At 38.2% G+C, this 12364-nt stretch overlaps 27 non-coding genes across 27 annotated transcripts; all 27 read left to right on the top strand.

The window, feature by feature from the left end:
• The first annotated feature begins 2658 nt into the window (after positions 1 to 2658).
• On the top strand, positions 2659 to 2731 carry Trnar-ucg (transfer RNA arginine (anticodon UCG)). Its single transcript has one exon. It is a non-coding gene; the product is annotated as a tRNA-Arg (tRNA).
• A 302-nt stretch (positions 2732 to 3033) lies between these two features.
• On the top strand, positions 3034 to 3106 carry Trnar-ucg (transfer RNA arginine (anticodon UCG)). The gene has a single exon. It is a non-coding gene; the product is annotated as a tRNA-Arg (tRNA).
• A 302-nt stretch (positions 3107 to 3408) lies between these two features.
• On the top strand, positions 3409 to 3481 carry Trnar-ucg (transfer RNA arginine (anticodon UCG)). Its single transcript has one exon. It is a non-coding gene; the product is annotated as a tRNA-Arg (tRNA).
• Positions 3482 to 3783: 302 nt separating this feature from the next.
• Trnar-ucg (transfer RNA arginine (anticodon UCG)) lies at positions 3784 to 3856 on the top strand. The gene has a single exon. It is a non-coding gene; the product is annotated as a tRNA-Arg (tRNA).
• Positions 3857 to 4158: 302 nt separating this feature from the next.
• Positions 4159 to 4231, top strand: Trnar-ucg (transfer RNA arginine (anticodon UCG)). Its single transcript has one exon. It is a non-coding gene; the product is annotated as a tRNA-Arg (tRNA).
• A 302-nt stretch (positions 4232 to 4533) lies between these two features.
• Positions 4534 to 4606, top strand: Trnar-ucg (transfer RNA arginine (anticodon UCG)). The gene has a single exon. It is a non-coding gene; the product is annotated as a tRNA-Arg (tRNA).
• A 302-nt stretch (positions 4607 to 4908) lies between these two features.
• Trnar-ucg (transfer RNA arginine (anticodon UCG)) lies at positions 4909 to 4981 on the top strand. Its single transcript has one exon. It is a non-coding gene; the product is annotated as a tRNA-Arg (tRNA).
• Positions 4982 to 5283: 302 nt separating this feature from the next.
• On the top strand, positions 5284 to 5356 carry Trnar-ucg (transfer RNA arginine (anticodon UCG)). The gene has a single exon. It is a non-coding gene; the product is annotated as a tRNA-Arg (tRNA).
• Positions 5357 to 5658: 302 nt separating this feature from the next.
• Positions 5659 to 5731, top strand: Trnar-ucg (transfer RNA arginine (anticodon UCG)). Its single transcript has one exon. It is a non-coding gene; the product is annotated as a tRNA-Arg (tRNA).
• Positions 5732 to 6033: 302 nt separating this feature from the next.
• On the top strand, positions 6034 to 6106 carry Trnar-ucg (transfer RNA arginine (anticodon UCG)). Its single transcript has one exon. It is a non-coding gene; the product is annotated as a tRNA-Arg (tRNA).
• A 303-nt stretch (positions 6107 to 6409) lies between these two features.
• Positions 6410 to 6482, top strand: Trnar-ucg (transfer RNA arginine (anticodon UCG)). Its single transcript has one exon. It is a non-coding gene; the product is annotated as a tRNA-Arg (tRNA).
• Positions 6483 to 6785: 303 nt separating this feature from the next.
• On the top strand, positions 6786 to 6858 carry Trnar-ucg (transfer RNA arginine (anticodon UCG)). The gene has a single exon. It is a non-coding gene; the product is annotated as a tRNA-Arg (tRNA).
• A 302-nt stretch (positions 6859 to 7160) lies between these two features.
• Trnar-ucg (transfer RNA arginine (anticodon UCG)) lies at positions 7161 to 7233 on the top strand. Its single transcript has one exon. It is a non-coding gene; the product is annotated as a tRNA-Arg (tRNA).
• A 302-nt stretch (positions 7234 to 7535) lies between these two features.
• Trnar-ucg (transfer RNA arginine (anticodon UCG)) lies at positions 7536 to 7608 on the top strand. The gene has a single exon. It is a non-coding gene; the product is annotated as a tRNA-Arg (tRNA).
• Positions 7609 to 7910: 302 nt separating this feature from the next.
• Positions 7911 to 7983, top strand: Trnar-ucg (transfer RNA arginine (anticodon UCG)). Its single transcript has one exon. It is a non-coding gene; the product is annotated as a tRNA-Arg (tRNA).
• Positions 7984 to 8099: 116 nt separating this feature from the next.
• On the top strand, positions 8100 to 8172 carry Trnar-ucg (transfer RNA arginine (anticodon UCG)). The gene has a single exon. It is a non-coding gene; the product is annotated as a tRNA-Arg (tRNA).
• A 113-nt stretch (positions 8173 to 8285) lies between these two features.
• On the top strand, positions 8286 to 8358 carry Trnar-ucg (transfer RNA arginine (anticodon UCG)). Its single transcript has one exon. It is a non-coding gene; the product is annotated as a tRNA-Arg (tRNA).
• A 302-nt stretch (positions 8359 to 8660) lies between these two features.
• On the top strand, positions 8661 to 8733 carry Trnar-ucg (transfer RNA arginine (anticodon UCG)). Its single transcript has one exon. It is a non-coding gene; the product is annotated as a tRNA-Arg (tRNA).
• Positions 8734 to 9035: 302 nt separating this feature from the next.
• On the top strand, positions 9036 to 9108 carry Trnar-ucg (transfer RNA arginine (anticodon UCG)). The gene has a single exon. It is a non-coding gene; the product is annotated as a tRNA-Arg (tRNA).
• A 302-nt stretch (positions 9109 to 9410) lies between these two features.
• Trnar-ucg (transfer RNA arginine (anticodon UCG)) lies at positions 9411 to 9483 on the top strand. Its single transcript has one exon. It is a non-coding gene; the product is annotated as a tRNA-Arg (tRNA).
• A 302-nt stretch (positions 9484 to 9785) lies between these two features.
• Positions 9786 to 9858, top strand: Trnar-ucg (transfer RNA arginine (anticodon UCG)). Its single transcript has one exon. It is a non-coding gene; the product is annotated as a tRNA-Arg (tRNA).
• Positions 9859 to 10160: 302 nt separating this feature from the next.
• On the top strand, positions 10161 to 10233 carry Trnar-ucg (transfer RNA arginine (anticodon UCG)). The gene has a single exon. It is a non-coding gene; the product is annotated as a tRNA-Arg (tRNA).
• Positions 10234 to 10535: 302 nt separating this feature from the next.
• Positions 10536 to 10608, top strand: Trnar-ucg (transfer RNA arginine (anticodon UCG)). The gene has a single exon. It is a non-coding gene; the product is annotated as a tRNA-Arg (tRNA).
• Positions 10609 to 10910: 302 nt separating this feature from the next.
• Trnar-ucg (transfer RNA arginine (anticodon UCG)) lies at positions 10911 to 10983 on the top strand. Its single transcript has one exon. It is a non-coding gene; the product is annotated as a tRNA-Arg (tRNA).
• Positions 10984 to 11471: 488 nt separating this feature from the next.
• On the top strand, positions 11472 to 11544 carry Trnar-ucg (transfer RNA arginine (anticodon UCG)). The gene has a single exon. It is a non-coding gene; the product is annotated as a tRNA-Arg (tRNA).
• Positions 11545 to 11846: 302 nt separating this feature from the next.
• Trnar-ucg (transfer RNA arginine (anticodon UCG)) lies at positions 11847 to 11919 on the top strand. Its single transcript has one exon. It is a non-coding gene; the product is annotated as a tRNA-Arg (tRNA).
• A 302-nt stretch (positions 11920 to 12221) lies between these two features.
• On the top strand, positions 12222 to 12294 carry Trnar-ucg (transfer RNA arginine (anticodon UCG)). The gene has a single exon. It is a non-coding gene; the product is annotated as a tRNA-Arg (tRNA).
• Positions 12295 to 12364: the final 70 nt, after the last annotated feature.

The raw sequence follows: 12364 nt of genomic DNA, 5'->3' as shown, positions 1-12364 counted from the left end.
TCATATTATGTTAAAATATTTTTAGGCTTGAAATTAGAATAAGAAAAAGGATTCATTCAGCTTATTAGATAAAATTTAATTTGGTTAATTAATTAATTTGGTTAATTAATAATTAAGTAACAAATCAAGACACGTCATTTTGTGTCAGATAAAGAACTAAAACATCTAAGTTTGTCTTTCTAAAAAAATTTGTCAGAACTTATGCCAACCTACATAAATCATACAAAGATTGATAAATTTGGGGGGAAGCATACTTCCCACGGCCCTAGAAAGGGTTAAAAAAAGAAATGTTTTAGCATTAAGAATTGTAGTTTTGTAAAAAAGTGAATTACCAAATTTTAAGAATAGAAATCTTTCATTTAATCATCATAACTCAATATTTTAGCTAATTCCAGTATATAAAAACTGTACTAATTTTTTTTTATTGTGAATTAGTCTCTTATTTTCGACAATATTATGACTTGACCGCAGTTTCGCGCCTCCTAAGTCCGCGTGTAATCCGGATCTGTTAAATGTAAACATCCCCTTCAGAAATCTTCTCTCTCGCCTCTATTTTGACTAAATAAACGCATCTTGATGCATGCTCAAAACATAGAGAATTTTTTTGAACCCGAGATTGAACAGCACTTAGTTCTTTGGTAATAATGCCATTTGATAAATTTCATCTATTTATCTTATCACATTTTGAGCATTTATTTCTCAGGTAGAGTGACAGACAGACAAACAGAATCCGTGAAAGATTTGAGGGAGGGCTTATGAATCCGTGAAAGATATATGCTTATTTATGTATAGATGAAAAAGTTAATTGAAAAGCGGAAAAACTAAATGGTTGAATTTTAGTATGGAATTGTAATTTTAATCTATTTCGTTCGTTTTTCACTTGAAATCTGTGAAAGGTAGAATTTCTGTTCGTTTTATAAACCCGTGTGTGTGTGTGTCAAAATATGATAATTTTAAATATGTGCAAAATCATTGAAATGTGGTAATAATTCCATAATCGGACATCTGCATCAAATTTCGAATCTCGCCATTTAACACGTTTTAGTTTATTTAGATTTTTATTAGATACCAGGAAATTATGCGTGTTCAGGTGCTAATATGTAAATTAATTTACTGATACTACAACATAAGTGCAAATTAAATATAGTATATGACATTCAAGATTCGAATATGGGATGTCATCTAAATCTAAGGAATTAAATCAGAAATTAATTTGCTGCTCAAAATTGTTCAATTAAGATTCGATTTGAACGAATTTCTTTAGATGATTGATTTAGTTAGTTTCCTTTAATTTGAACTTATAAAAACTGTAATATTTAGGTCTTGTTGTATAAGATTTCATTAATATTTCACTGTATAAGCTAGAATTATAATTCTGCAATAAAAAACTCAGCCTGATGCTTATATTTATTCTTTTACAATATAAAATATACTTTATTTAATAAAGTTCAAGAAAATAAAAATATACATTATAGAATTCATTCAGAATATAAAATATTAATTCTTTATACTTTACAAAATAAAATATTAAATTCGAATATCAGAAATGGCTCAAGAAATAAAAAAAAAAGCAAATTGTAATTCGCATGAAAGAAATTTTTAAACCGATACCGATATCAATCAAAAAGTGAACGAAAATGCTCTGATAAAAAAAAATAACCAAGAGATACAACGATAATGGATATTAAAATATAAAAAAATGTTCTTTTAACTATTTCAAAATACAAAAACCAAAAGCTAAACAAGGAAAATCATCCAAATACAAAGAACGATGCAGATTTGTAACATAAATTTAACAAGACTCTAATTAGAAGAAAAGCATATGAAAAACACGACTTCTACAAAGAAATAAATAAAAAATAAAAGAGACATCAATCAAAAAAATAAATAAATAAAAAGATACATATTTTAGAAAAAACTAACACAATGGTCTATCAACAGAATAAACATCGACACTCATGACATTCGGAAAAGAGACATTAAATAGGAACAAATAAAAACACTAATAAATATATATACAATGGAAAGCAAAAGATTTCAATTAAACATCATCTTTTTCAACCACAGAAAAAGAAAATCCGAGCAAAGAATATGAAAAAAATATTATGAAACAAAGGAAAAATAAACTGTAAAGATGATATGAAAAAAATTCACTGAAAAACATCAAAACCCTATTTCAGAGGCAGATGCGACCTCAGGTCGCATCTGATTCTCGTCGCCAATTTCGTTCATAAAAACATATAAAAACTCAGTTCACTTCAACTAACACCTATAGACTTACAAAAAAGCAAAATCCAATTTCTAGTTGCATTTTTACAATACGCAACCACTACAGGTTCGAATCCTGCCGTGGACTGGAAATTTCCTCCTGCTTTCGTAACGAAATCCTTCGAGCACCAAAACGAATTTTGACCGCATTTTATGTTTTAATAGTCAGTCACGCTAAAGAACGAAAGGGGTATTTTGAAAACCGTCCGTGTGGCTTAATGGATAAAACGTCTGACTTCGAATCAGAAAATTGTAGGTTCGAATCCTGTCACAGACGTGGTATCCGTTTTGACCAATATTCTGAAGACATCATCAAGATGTTTGCTTCACTTTTGGGCAATATGTTTGAAAAATATTCGCTGAAAAAGGGTTTGAATTACGTGATTTAACGTCCACGTGGCCTAACGGATAAGGCGTCTGACTTCGAATCAGAAGATTGCAGGTTCGAATCCTGCCGTGGACTGGAAATTTCCTCCTGCTTTCGTAACGAAATCCTTCGAGCACCAAAACGAATTTTGACCGCATTTTATGTTTTAATAGTCAGTCACGCTAAAGAACGAAAGGGGTATTTTGAAAACCGTCCGTGTGGCTTAATGGATAAAACGTCTGACTTCGAATCAGAAAATTGTAGGTTCGAATCCTGTCACAGACGTGGTATCCGTTTTGACCAATATTCTGAAGACATCATCAAGATGTTTGCTTCACTTTTGGGCAATATGTTTGAAAAATATTCGCTGAAAAAGGGTTTGAATTACGTGATTTAACGTCCACGTGGCCTAACGGATAAGGCGTCTGACTTCGAATCAGAAGATTGCAGGTTCGAATCCTGCCGTGGACTGGAAATTTCCTCCTGCTTTCGTAACGAAATCCTTCGAGCACCAAAACGAATTTTGACCGCATTTTATGTTTTAATAGTCAGTCACGCTAAAGAACGAAAGGGGTATTTTGAAAACCGTCCGTGTGGCTTAATGGATAAAACGTCTGACTTCGAATCAGAAAATTGTAGGTTCGAATCCTGTCACAGACGTGGTATCCGTTTTGACCAATATTCTGAAGACATCATCAAGATGTTTGCTTCACTTTTGGGCAATATGTTTGAAAAATATTCGCTGAAAAAGGGTTTGAATTACGTGATTTAACGTCCACGTGGCCTAACGGATAAGGCGTCTGACTTCGAATCAAAAAATTGCAGGTTCGAATCCTGCCGTGGACTGGAAATTTCCTCCTGCTTTCGTAACGAAATCCTTCGAGCACCAAAACGAATTTTGACCGCATTTTATGTTTTAATAGTCAGTCACGCTAAAGAACGAAAGGGGTATTTTGAAAACCGTCCGTGTGGCTTAATGGATAAAACGTCTGACTTCGAATCAGAAAATTGTAGGTTCGAATCCTGTCACAGACGTGGTATCCGTTTTGACCAATATTCTGAAGACATCATCAAGATGTTTGCTTCACTTTTGGGCAATATGTTTGAAAAATATTCGCTGAAAAAGGGTTTGAATTACGTGATTTAACGTCCACGTGGCCTAACGGATAAGGCGTCTGACTTCGAATCAGAAGATTGCAGGTTCGAATCCTGCCGTGGACTGGAAATTTCCTCCTGCTTTCGTAACGAAATCCTTCGAGCACCAAAACGAATTTTGACCGCATTTTATGTTTTAATAGTCAGTCACGCTAAAGAACGAAAGGGGTATTTTGAAAACCGTCCGTGTGGCTTAATGGATAAAACGTCTGACTTCGAATCAGAAAATTGTAGGTTCGAATCCTGTCACAGACGTGGTATCCGTTTTGACCAATATTCTGAAGACATCATCAAGATGTTTGCTTCACTTTTGGGCAATATGTTTGAAAAATATTCGCTGAAAAAGGGTTTGAATTACGTGATTTAACGTCCACGTGGCCTAACGGATAAGGCGTCTGACTTCGAATCAGAAGATTGCAGGTTCGAATCCTGCCGTGGACTGGAAATTTCCTCCTGCTTTCGTAACGAAATCCTTCGAGCACCAAAACGAATTTTGACCGCATTTTATGTTTTAATAGTCAGTCACGCTAAAGAACGAAAGGGGTATTTTGAAAACCGTCCGTGTGGCTTAATGGATAAAACGTCTGACTTCGAATCAGAAAATTGTAGGTTCGAATCCTGTCACAGACGTGGCATCCGTTTTGACCAATATTCTGAAGACATCATCAAGATGTTTGCTTCACTTTTGGGCAATATGTTTGAAAAATATTCGCTGAAAAAGGGTTTGAATTACGTGATTTAACGTCCACGTGGCCTAACGGATAAGGCGTCTGACTTCGAATCAGAAGATTGCAGGTTCGAATCCTGCCGTGGACTGGAAATTTCCTCCTGCTTTCGTAACGAAATCCTTCGAGCACCAAAACGAATTTTGACCGCATTTTATGTTTTAATAGTCAGTCACGCTAAAGAACGAAAGGGGTATTTTGAAAACCGTCCGTGTGGCTTAATGGATAAAACGTCTGACTTCGAATCAGAAAATTGTAGGTTCGAATCCTGTCACAGACGTGGTATCCGTTTTGACCAATATTCTGAAGACATCATCAAGATGTTTGCTTCACTTTTGGGCAATATGTTTGAAAAATATTCGCTGAAAAAGGGTTTGAATTACGTGATTTAACGTCCACGTGGCCTAACGGATAAGGCGTCTGACTTCGAATCAAAAAATTGCAGGTTCGAATCCTGCCGTGGACTGGAAATTTCCTCCTGCTTTCGTAACGAAATCCTTCGAGCACCAAAACGAATTTTGACCGCATTTTATGTTTTAATAGTCAGTCACGCTAAAGAACGAAAGGGGTATTTTGAAAACCGTCCGTGTGGCTTAATGGATAAAACGTCTGACTTCGAATCAGAAAATTGTAGGTTCGAATCCTGTCACAGACGTGGTATCCGTTTTGACCAATATTCTGAAGACATCATCAAGATGTTTGCTTCACTTTTGCTCAATATGTTTGAAAAATATTCGCTGAAAAAGGGTTTGAATTACGTGATTTAACGTCCACGTGGCCTAACGGATAAGGCGTCTGACTTCGAATCAGAAGATTGCAGGTTCGAATCCTGCCGTGGACTGGAAATTTCCTCCTGCTTTCGTAACGAAATCCTTCGAGCACCAAAACGAATTTTGACCGCATTTTATGTTTTAATAGTCAGTCACGCTAAAGAACGAAAGGGGTATTTTGAAAACCGTCCGTGTGGCTTAATGGATAAAACGTCCGACTTCGAATCAGAAAATTGTAGGTTCGAATCCTGTCACAGACGTGGTATCAGTTTTGACCAATATTCTGAAGACATCATCAAGATGTTTGCTTCACTTTTGCACAATATGTTTGAAAAATATTCGCTGAAAAAGGGTTTGAATTACGTGATTTAACGTCCACGTGGCCTAACGGATAAGGCGTCTGACTTCGAATCAGAAGATTGCAGGTTCGAATCCTGCCGTGGACTGGAAATTTCCTCCTGCTTTCGTAACAAAATCCTTCGAGCACCAAAACGAATTTCGACCGCATTTTATGTTTTAATAGTCAGTCACGCTAAAGAACGAAAGGGGTATTTTGAAAACCGACCGTGTGGCTTAATGGATAAAACGTCCGACTTCGAATCAGAAAATTGTAGGTTCGAATCCTGTCACAGACGTGGTATCCGTTTTGACCAATATTCTGAAGATATCATCAAGATGTTTGCTTCACTTTTGTACAATATGTTTGAAACATATTCGCTGAAAAAGGGTTTGAATTACGTGATTTAACGTCCACGTGGCCTAACGGATAAGGCGTCTGACTTCGAATCAGAAGATTGCAGGTTCGAATCCTGCCGTGGACTGGAAATTTCCTCCTGCTTTCGTAACGAAATCCTTCGAGCACCATAACGAATTTTTTACCGCTTTTTATATTTTAATAGTCAGCCACGCTAAAGAACGAAAGGGGTATTTTGAAAACCGTCCGTGTGGCTTAATGGATAAAACGTCTGACTTCGAGTCAGAAAATTGTAGGTTCGAATCCTGTCACAGACGTGGTATCCGTTTTGACCAATATTCTGAAGATATCATCAAGATGTTTGCTTCACTTTTGGGCAATATGATTGAAAAATATTCGCTGAAAAAGGGTTTGAATTACGTGATTTAACGTCCACGTGGCCTAACGGATAAGGCGTCTGACTTCGAATCAGAAGATTGCAGGTTCGAATCCTGCCGTGGACTGGAAATTTCCTCCTGCTTTCGTAACGAAATCCTTCGAGCACCAAAACGAATTTTTTACCGCTTTTTATGTTTTAATAGTCAGTCACGCTAAAGAACGAAAGGGGTATTTTGAAAACCGTCCGTGTGGCTTAATGGATAAAACGTCCGACTTCGAATCAGAAAATTGTAGGTTCGAATCCTGTCACAGACGTGGTATCAGTTTTGACCAATATTCTGAAGACATCATCAAGATGTTTGCTTCACTTTTGCACAATATGTTTGAAAAATATTCGCTGAAAAAGGGTTTGAATTACGTGATTTAACGTCCACGTGGCCTAACGGATAAGGCGTCTGACTTCGAATCAGAAGATTGCAGGTTCGAATCCTGCCGTGGACTGGAAATTTCCTCCTGCTTTCGTAACAAAATCCTTCGAGCACCAAAACGAATTTTGACCGCATTTTATGTTTTAATAGTCAGTCACGCTAAAGAACGAAAGGGGTATTTTGAAAACCGACCGTGTGGCTTAATGGATAAAACGTCCGACTTCGAATCAGAAAATTGTAGGTTCGAATCCTGTCACAGACGTGGTATCCGTTTTGACCAATATTCTGAAGATATCATCAAGATGTTTGCTTCACTTTTGTACAATATGTTTGAAAAATATTCGCTGAAAAAGGGTTTGAATTACGTGATTTAACGTCCACGTGGCCTAACGGATAAGGCGTCTGACTTCGAATCAGAAGATTGCAGGTTCGAATCCTGCCGTGGACTGGAAATTTCCTCCTGCTTTCGTAACGAAATCCTTCGAGCACCAAAACGAATTTTGACCGCATTTTATGTTTTAATAGTCAGTCACGCTAAAGAACGAAAGGGGTATTTTGAAAGCCGTCCGTGTGGCTTAATGGATAAAACGTCTGACTTCGAATCAGAAAATTGCAGGTTCGAATCCTGTCAAAGACGTGGTATCCGTTTTGACCAATATTCTGAAGACATCATCAAGATGTTTGCTTCACTTTTGTACAATATGTTTGAAAAATATTCGCTGAAAAAGGGTTTGAATTACGTGATTTAACGTCCACGTGGCCTAACGGATAAGGCGTCTGACTTCGAATCAGAAGATTGCAGGTTCGAATCCTGCCGTGGACTGGAAATTTCCTCCTGCTTTCGTAACGAAATCCTTCGAGCACCAAAACGAATTTTGACCGCATTTTATGTTTTAATAGTCAGTCACGCTAAAGAACGAAAGGGGTATTTTGAAAACCGTCCGTGTGGCTTAATGGATAAAACGTCTGACTTCGAATCAGAAAATTGTAGGTTCGAATCCTGTCACAGACGTGGTATCCGTTTTGACCAATATTCTGAAGACATCATCAAGATGTTTGCTTCACTTTTGGGCAATATGTTTGAAAAATATTCGCTGAAAAATGGTTTGAATTACGTGATTTAACGTCCATGTGGCCTAACGGATAAGGCGTCTGACTTCGAATCAGAAGATTGCAGGTTCGAATCCTGCCGTGGACTGGAAATTTCCTCCTGCTTTCGTAACGAAATCCTTCGAGCACCAAAACGAATTTTGACCGCATTTTATGTTTTAATAGTCAGTTACGCTAAAGAACGAAAGGGGTATTTTGAAAACCGTCCGTGTGGCTTAATGGATAAAACGTCTGACTTCGAATCAGAAGATTGTAGGTTCGAATCCTGTCACAGACGTGGTATCCGTTTTGACCAATATTCTGAAGACATCATCAAGATGTTTGCTTCACTTTTGGGCAATATGTTTGAAAAATATTCGCTGAAAAAGGGTTTGAATTACGTGATTTAACGTCCACGTGGCCTAACGGATAAGGCGTCTGACTTCGAATCAGAAGATTGCAGGTTCGAATCCTGCCGTGGACTGGAAATTTCCTCCTGCTTTCGTAACGAAATCCTTCGAGCACCAAAACGAATTTTGACCGCATTTTATGTTTTAATAGTCAGTCACGCTAAAGAACGAAAGGGGTATTTTGAAAACCGTCCGTGTGGCTTAATGGATAAAACGTCTGACTTCGAATCAGAAAATTGTAGGTTCGAATCCTGTCACAGACGTGGTATCCGTTTTGACCAATATTCTGAAGACATCATCAAGATGTTTGCTTCACTTTTGGGCAATATGTTTGAAAAATATTCGCTGAAAAAGGGTTTGAATTACGTGATTTAACGTCCACGTGGCCTAACGGATAAGGCGTCTGACATCGAATCTGAAGATTGCAGGTTCGAATCCTGCCGTGGACTGGAAATTTCCTCCTGCTTTCGTAACAAAATCCTTCGAGCACCAAAACGAATTTTGAACGCATTTTATGTTTTAATAGTCAGTCACGCTAAAGAACGAAAGGGGTATTTTGAAAACCGACCGTGTGGCTTAATGGATAAAACGTCCGACTTCGAATCAGAAAATTGTAGGTTCGAATCCTGTCGCAGACGTGGTATCCGTTTTGACCAATATTCTGAAGACATCATCAAGATGTTTGCTTCACTTTTGTACTATATGTTTGAAAAATATTCGCTGAAAAAGGGTTTGAATTACGTGATTTAACGTCCACGTGGCCTAACGGATAAGGCGTCTGACTTCGAATCTGAAGATTGCAGGTTCGAATCCTGCCGTGGACTGGAAATTTCCTCCTGCTTTCGTAACAAAATCCTTCGAGCACCAAAACGAATTTTGACCGCATTTTATGTTTTAATAGTCAGTCACGCTAAAGAACGAAAGGGGTATTTTGAAAACCGACCGTGTGGCTTAATGGATAAAACGTCCGACTTCGAATCAGAAAATTGTAGGTTCGAATCCTGTCACAGACGTGGTATCCGTTTTGACCAATATTCTGAAGATATCATCAAGATGTTTGCTTCACTTTTGTACAATATGTTTGAAAAATATTCGCTGAAAAAGGGTTTGAATTACGTGATTTAACGTCCACGTGGCCTAACGGATAAGGCGTCTGACTTCGAATCAGAAGATTGCAGGTTCGAATCCTGCCGTGGACTGGAAATTTCCTCCTGCATTCGTAACGAAATCCTTCGAGGACCAAAACGAATTTTGACCGCCTTTTATGTTTTAATAGTCAGTCACGCTAAAGAACGAAAGGGGTATTTTGAAAACCGACCGTGTGGCTTAATGGATAAAACGTCCGACTTCGAATCAGAATATTGTAGGTTCGAATCCTGTCACAGACGTGGTATCCGTTTTGACCAATATTCTGAAGACATCATCAAGATGTTTGCTTCACTTTTGGGCAATATGTTTGAAAAATATTCGCTGAAAAAGGGTTTGAATTACGTGGTTTAACGTCCACGTGGCCTAACGGATAAGGCGTCTGACTTCGAATCAGAAGATTGCAGGTTCGAATCCTGCCGTGGACTGGAAATTTCCTCCTGCTTTCGTAACGAAATCCTTCGAGCACCAAAACGAAATTTGACCGCATTTTATGTTTTAATAGTCAGTCACGCTAAAGAACGAAAGGGGTATTTTGAAAACCGACCGTGTGGCTTAATGGATAAAACGTCCGACTTCGAATCAGAAAATTGTAGGTTCGAATCCTGTCACAGACGTGGTATCCGTTTTGACGAATATTCTGAAGACATTATCAAGATGTTTGCTTCACTTTTGGGCAATATGTTTGAAAAATATTCGCTGAAAAAGGGTTTGAATTACGTGATTTAACGTCCACGTGGCCTAACGGATAAGACGTCTGACTTCGAATCAGAAGATTGCAGGTTCGAATCCTGCCGTGGACTGGAAATTTCCTCCTGCTTTCGTAACGAAATCCTTCGAGCACCAAAACGAATTTTGACCGCCTTTTATGTTTTAATAGTCAGTCACGCTAAAGAACGAAAGGGGTATTTTGAAAACCGACCGTGTGGCTTAATGGATAAAACGTCAAACTTCGAATCAGAATATTGTAGGTTCGAATCCTGTCACAGACGTGGTATCCGTTTTGACCAATATTCTGAAGACATCATCAAGATGTTTGCTTCACTTTTGGGCAATATGTTTGAAAAATATTCGCTGAAAAAGGGTTTGAATTACGTGGTTTAACGTCCACGTGGCCTAACGGATAAGGCGTCTGACTTCGAATCAGAAGATTGCAGGTTCGAATCCTGCCGTGGACTGGAAATTTCCTCCTGCTTTCGTAACGAAATCCTTCGAGCACCAAAACGAAATTTGACCGCATTTTATGTTTTAATAGTCAGTCACGCTAAAGAACGAAAGGGGTATTTTGAAAACCGACCGTGTGGCTTAATGGATAAAACGTCCGACTTCGAATCAGAAAATTGTAGGTTCGAATCCTGTCACAGACGTGGTATCCGTTTTGACGAATATTCTGAAGACATTATCAAGATGTTTGCTTCACTTTTGGGCAATATGTTTGAAAAATATTCGCTGAAAAAGGGTTTGAATTACGTGATTTAACGTCCACGTGGCCTAACGGATAAGACGTCTGACTTCGAATCAGAAGATTGCAGGTTCGAATCCTGCCGTGGACTGGAAATTTCCTCCTGCTTTCGTAACGAAATCCTTCGAGCACCAAAACGAAATTTGACCGCATTTTATGTTTTAATAGTCAGTCACGCTAAAGAACGAAAGGGGTATTTTGAAAACCGACCGTGTGGCTTAATGGATAAAACGTCCGACTTCGAATCAGAAAATTGTAGGTTCGAATCCTGTCACAGACGTGGTATCCGTTTTGACGAATATTCTGAAGACATTATCAAGATGTTTGCTTCACTTTTGGGCAATATGTTTGAAAAATATTCGCTGAAAAAGGGTTTGAATTACGTGATTTAACGTCCACGTGGCCTAACGGATAAGACGTCCGACTTCGAATCAGAAAATTGTAGGTTCGAATCCTGTCGCAGACGTGGTATCCGTTTTGACCAATATTCTGAAGACATCATCAAGATGTTTGCTTCACTTTTGTACTATATGTTTGAAAAATATTCGCTGAAAAAGGGTTTGAATTACGTGATTTAACGTCCACGTGGCCTAACGGATAAGGCGTCTGACTTCGAATCTGAAGATTGCAGGTTCGAATCCTGCCGTGGACTGGAAATTTCCTCCTGCTTTCGTAACAAAATCCTTCGAGCACCAAAACGAATTTTGACCGCATTTTATGTTTTAATAGTCAGTCACGCTAAAGAACGAAAGGGGTATTTTGAAAACCGACCGTGTGGCTTAATGGATAAAACGTCCGACTTCGAATCAGAAAATTGTAGGTTCGAATCCTGTCACAGACGTGGTATCCGTTTTGACCAATATTCTGAAGATATCATCAAGATGTTTGCTTCACTTTTGGGCAATATGTTTGAAAAATATTCGCTGAAAAAGGGTTTGAATTACGTGATTTAACGTCCACGTGGCCTAACGGATAAGACGTCTGACTTCGAATCAGAAGATTGCAGGTTCGAATCCTGCCGTGGACTGGAAATTTACTCCTGCTTTCGTAACGAAATCCTTCGAGCACCAAAACGAATTTTGACCGCATTTTATGTTTTAATAGTCAGTCACGCTAAAGAACGAAAGGGGTATTTTGAAAGCCGTCCGTGTGGCTTAATGGATAAAACGTCTGACTTCGAATCAGAAAATTGTAGGTTCGAATCCTGTCACAGACGTGGTATCCGTTTTGACCAATATTCTGAAGACATCATCAAGATGTTTGCTTCACTTTTGGGCAATATGTTTGAAAAATATTCGCTGAAAAAGGGTTTGAATTACGTGATTTAACGTCCACGTGGCCTAACGGATAAGACGTCTGACTTCGAATCAGAAGATTGCAGGTTCGAATCCTGCCGTGGACTGGAAATTTCCTCCTGCTTTCGTAACGAAATCCTTCGAGCACCAAAACGAAATTTGACCGCATTTTATGTT

Source organism: Argiope bruennichi, chromosome 10, assembly GCF_947563725.1.
Source record: "Argiope bruennichi chromosome 10, qqArgBrue1.1, whole genome shotgun sequence".
In the NCBI taxonomy this organism is placed as follows: Eukaryota; Metazoa; Arthropoda; class Arachnida; order Araneae; family Araneidae; genus Argiope; species Argiope bruennichi.
Note: the sequence above shows the minus strand (reverse complement) of the source record. Positions and strands in the feature narration are given on the sequence as shown.